Source organism: Triticum aestivum, chromosome 2B, assembly GCF_018294505.1.
Source record: "Triticum aestivum cultivar Chinese Spring chromosome 2B, IWGSC CS RefSeq v2.1, whole genome shotgun sequence".
Lineage (NCBI taxonomy): Eukaryota > Viridiplantae > Streptophyta > Magnoliopsida > Poales > Poaceae > Triticum > Triticum aestivum.
In genome coordinates this window covers 172,685,973-172,691,319 of record NC_057798.1, presented here as the reverse complement: position 1 = coordinate 172,691,319, position 5,347 = coordinate 172,685,973, and positions in this window count along the sequence as shown.

The window sequence follows — 5,347 nt, the reverse complement described above, 5'->3', positions numbered from 1 at the left end:
TGCATTCTTTCACCTGGTGTTTTCTCTTCAAACTATTCGTCGGTTCTCCCTTCCAAGTTGCCTTTGTTTTCCCGCCCTCCCACCCTCTTCTTCCCGGAGCCTGAGTCTCTTTCGAGCGTCAATTTCATTTGTGCGGAGCCTCTTCAGTCTTTCCTCAGTTGTCTCAACAGGTGAATTCTCATCTAGTTAATCAGCATTTTTTCTCGTTTTCCTTCCAGAGGTTTCAATTCAAGTATTCGGTGTTGATGATATTCTTTCCCTCAGCTCAAATATTTCCATCTGATTGTTCGTCTCTCGCCATTTAATCCTTTCGGAGTGCTGAAGACATCTCAGAAGATTCTGTTTGCATTCAATTATTTCGAGGTTGTCTCCTCATTCAAATTTTTTTCAATCGTTCTGGTGCATCATTTCTCATTCGACAATCCTTTTCAACGGTGTTTCTTTTTAGTGGGCCCTAACCCACAGGTCTTTTCCCAGGATCTTACCTAACTCTTCTAATTTCCCGGAGCTATTCTCAAATCATTTTGAAGTTTGACGTAAGTATGATTTTCATCAGTCAGATCTTTTCCAAGATGAATTTCAAATCATTTTCATTGTTGGCTCAACCTCTTCGTTTTTCATTCTCCCGGAGTATCTCAGTAATTTCGGTGGTGTTTCTCGTTGTCATTCTCAGCTTTGAAGACCGAAGAAGAGTTTTTCCTCTAAATCTTGTCCATTCTCTCGAAGTTCCGTGGTTCTAGCTTCATGTTATCCTCTTGTATTATTCCATTTGTCAGATATTCCTTTTTCTTACTCATCCGGAGTATGTCACAAGTTGTTTACCCCTTTCTTTTCACCGGAGGCCATCATTCCAGTTATCGTTCTCTATTTATCCCGGCGCTTCGTTCAAATGTTCTTCAATCAGCTCGAGTTATTCCCGTTCCTTTGCATCTAAATCCCCTCTAGCATATTGGTTCTTCTAATTCTTCCCGGTGATTCAATCTCTTTCATCAGTCATTTTCGAATTCTTACGGTGGTTCGTTCAAGATTCTTTTCTTTGGTTATCATATTAATTCATTCGTTCTTTCAAATCCTACAGGTGGTTCATGAAGACCTTCTCAAGTTCGTGACATGTCACTTCTCAATCCTTTTCAACAACAATAAGTTGCATGCAAAATCCGTTGCTTGTCATCAATTTAATTTGGTGAGGATAGCATAACGTAATTCTTATTCTTACTTCATCATCGTCAAGTAATCCCTTTCGTCGGAGTTTGTTCTTGATGAATAAATTCTAGTTCCAAGTGTTTTCATCTTTTCTTTTCCGGAGCTCAAAATTACTCGGCCATTTCGTCGAAACCCCCATGTAAATCACCGCAAGGCTCATCTTATTCTTTCATCATTCATTCTATCTCGTCATCCTTTTGTCACCAGAGTTCTTCATAGTGGTTCTTTAGGATTTATTTCATTCTTCAAGAGTTCATCAAGAATTTTGTTGGAGGAGTTTAAGTATCTTTTCTTCTCGCATCTCGAAGTGCAATTAATTCTCCGTATTATTTTTTAAAGTGGAGTTTTGCATTTCTTCGTTCTTCCCAGATATTCAAGCATTTGGTTGTGGCATAATTTCACCTCAAGTTTTGAGTTGTTTTGATAAGTCCACAACAAGCTTATTCTTTCGTTGTTGATTTTCTCAACAACTCCATTCAACCCTTCCTTCTAAGTTCTTTTCATTCCATTCTTTCAATTCTTCCGGAGGCATTGTGTTGTTCATCTCGTCAAGTGTCATCCCATCTTGTGAAGCTTGTGTTCTATTCCTCCATGTTTCAGCCGGAGTGCTGCCTAAATCCTTTCAGTCTTATTTGTTTCTTATCTCGTTCTAACCGGAGTGGTTTCATAGTCTATCTGATTTCGTGAGCTTTTGATTCTCGTCATTCTCGTCGTTCCTCTCTTCTTCTTGAGTGCTCTCGATTCTTTGCTTCTTCTCTTGAGTTCTTGTTTCACCTCATCCCTTTTCCCTTCCGTCTCGGTCCTAAGATCTCGGGACGAGATCTCTTGTTAGTGGAGGAGTGTTGTAACGCCCCGGATCTGATGCGCCAGGTGTCCTTCAGTTATTCGTCGTTGTTGCCATGTCATTTGCTTGCGTGTTGCATTTTGCCATGTCATCATCTGCATTTCATCTGCATGTTTTTCAAAACTTGCATCCGGTAATTTTGCTCGTTGTCCCTTTCGCGATCCGACACCCTCACACGTGCCCGTCGCCCCTCTCAGTCCTTGTTTCGTGAGTGGGAGAAAAACGTTCTCGGAATGGGCCGAGCTTTGCCGAGTGGCCTTGATATAGCACCGGTAGACCGCCCGTCAAATTTCATTCCATTTGGAGGTCGTTTGATGCCCCAATGGTTAACTGCGTAGCCCGAAACCCTCTCTCTTTGCAGCCCAGCCCCTCTTCACCACAGCCCATGAGCCCATCCGAACCCCATCCATGCTCTCGGTCGTTCGATCACGATCGTGTGGGCGAAAACCGCTCCCCATTTGGAGTCTGCTAGCTCCCTCTACCTATATATATGCTTTTCCCCATTCCAAATCATGGATGAAACCCTAGCCCCCTTCTTCCTCCACGCGCCGGACACGTCCACCCGGCGCCGGACACGTCTGCCGCCGTCCCTCGGCGAATCAGAGAGCGCCACGTCATCCGCCGCCGTCCCCCTCTCTTTCTTCCCCGCAGGCCCGCAGGGCCCAGATCTGGCCCTCCCGGGCCCGGATCCCGCGCTGCGCCGCCCGTGCGCCGCCGGCCGCCTCGTCGCCGCCCGGCTACCTCCGCCCGCCGCCGGAGCGCGCCCCCGTCGCCGCCCTCCGCCGCCTCCGCCGGCGACCGCCGCCACCCCGCGCCTCACCTGACCCCGCCGTCGGCCGCCCCGGATCCAGCGACGCCAGGCCCCGCCGTCCCGCGCCTCGCCCGTTGCCGCCCCTGGAGGACCGCCATCGCTGTCCCGAGCTCGCCGGAGCCCGACCCCGCGCCCGCGCCTTTCGTCGCCCGCCACCGGCGACTTGGCGCCGCCTCCGTGCGCCGGCCAGCGCCTCGCCGCCACTCCTCCGCCGCGGCCCGCCAGATCCCGTCGTCGTCGACCGCCTCCCACGCCTCCCCGCCCCGCCAGGACCTCGCCGGAGTTCGTCGTCCTCGCCGGAGTTCGTCGGATCCGAATCGGGATGAGATCCACCAGGAGCCCATCCAAACGTCGCACCCCCGTCCTGCTTCTCTCCGTCCCGGAACGACCCCGTCCAGTTTTGGAGGGTAAAATTCCACCAAGTCCCTGAGTTTTCAACATTCTAGTGCACTATTTGCCATGCCATAACTTCATGTGTGCTGCACCATTGCATGCATATGATATATCAAAATGTTCATCATGAGATGCCCTTCATTTTGTTCCAGTGTGCCACGCTTGTTTGAGATCATCTTGATGCCTGAATCATCATTGCAAGAGTGCTATATGTTGTCGTCTGTTGTAGTTTAACAGAACTTGCTGTTTTATCTTTTTCATTGCATTTTGTGTGTGCATCCTATGAGCTTTATGTCTACATGAGTTTTGAGATACATAATGCCATATTTACGGTGGTGCTATCCACGTATTTTTGCGAGTCTTATAGTGAGTGCATTGAGCTCGTGAAGTAGGGTACTTGTTGTTACTGTTTTGCTAGTCTGAATCTGCTATATCAAGATGCTATGTAAACCTGCTGCTACAAGTCATTCTATGCATAATCTGGAGATGTCACTAAGGATGTTTTGCTATACATGTCATGCTCTATCCATCCATGCCCCTGCTTGCATTTATAGCCTGTTGTAGCTTGTTGTAATCTTGCTCTCAAAGTGCTAAATAATGTTGTTGTCAGTCTGTTAACATTAAGTTCAGTTTTGCCATGAGCTTTGCTAGTGATCCACGCACCCTATGAACTTGTTCTTGCCATGCTTAGCTTCATGAACATGTCTACTTACTGTTGGTTACCTTTCCATGCCATGTACCGCTCTGTGGTGAGTGGTACAAGCTCACCAACATGCCTACTTATCGTTGTTCCTGCCATGCCTGAATCTGTCGTATCACTTGCCATGTTTGCATGGATGCTACCATATTTTCTGTTGATCTTTGGAATTAGTTCAGTAAGGGAGTTTTGTTCTTTGTCTTTAGTTTTAGCATGACATGCCTTGGTTTGCCATGATAGCTTCCTGTAACATGTTGTTTGATAGCTCTAAACATTGCAACCTGATGTTATTTCTGCCATGTCCAGTGATTTCTGGTAAGTCTGTAAACTGTTATTATTTGCAATCTTGCCATGTCCTTTTGAGCATGTTATAGTGTTTTCTGGAGATAGCTCAGTGTTCATGTTTTGTAATGTTTTACCTGTACTTCATGCACATGCCTTTTGTTTTCACGTTGAGATGCTGTAGCATATTGTTTTGATGCTTGCAAGATGACCATCACCTTGGATCTCACTACTATCATTGCTATGCTAGTTGCTTCGTTCTATCGCTTTGCTGCACTACCTATCACTTGTTGTTCAAGCCTCCCAATTTGCCATGTCAGCCTATAACCTTTGTCACCCCTCCTAGCAAACCGGTGTTTGGCTATGTTATCGCTTTGCTCAGCCCCTCTTATAGCGTTGTTAGTTGCAGCTGAAGTTGAAGATTGCTCCATGATGGACAGGATTATGTTGGGATATCACAATATCTCTTATTTAATTAATGCATCTATACACTTGGTAAAGGGTAGAAGACTCGCCTTATGTCTGGTGTCTTGTTCCACTCTTGCCGCCCTAGTTTCCGTCATACCGGTGTTATGTTCCCGGATTTTGCGTTCCTTACGCGGTTGGGTGATTTATGGGAGCCCCTTGACAGTTCGCTTTGAATAAAACTCCTCCAGCAAGGCCCAACCTTGGTTTTACCATTTGCCTCACCACCACCTATACTTTTCCCTTAATAGTCAATCTCCCGAGGGTCATCTTTATTTTAGCCCCCCCCCCCCCCCCCCGGGCCAGTGCTTCTCTAAGTGCTGGTCTGAAACGAGCTGCCTGCAGGGCCACCTCGGGGAAACTTGAGGGCTGGTTTTACTCGTAGCTAGTCTCATCCAGTGTTGCCCTGAGAACGAGATATATGCAGCTCCTATCAGGATTGTTGGCACATCAGGCGACTTTGCTGGTCTTGTTTTACCATTGTCGAAATGTCTTGTAAACCGGGATTCCGAGACTAATCGGTTCTTCCTGGGAGAAGGAATATCCTTCGTTGACCGTGAGAGCTTAAAATGGGCTAAGTTGGGACACCCCTGCAGGGTATAAACTTTTGAGAGCCGTGCCCACGGTTATGTGGCAGATGGGAATTTGTTAA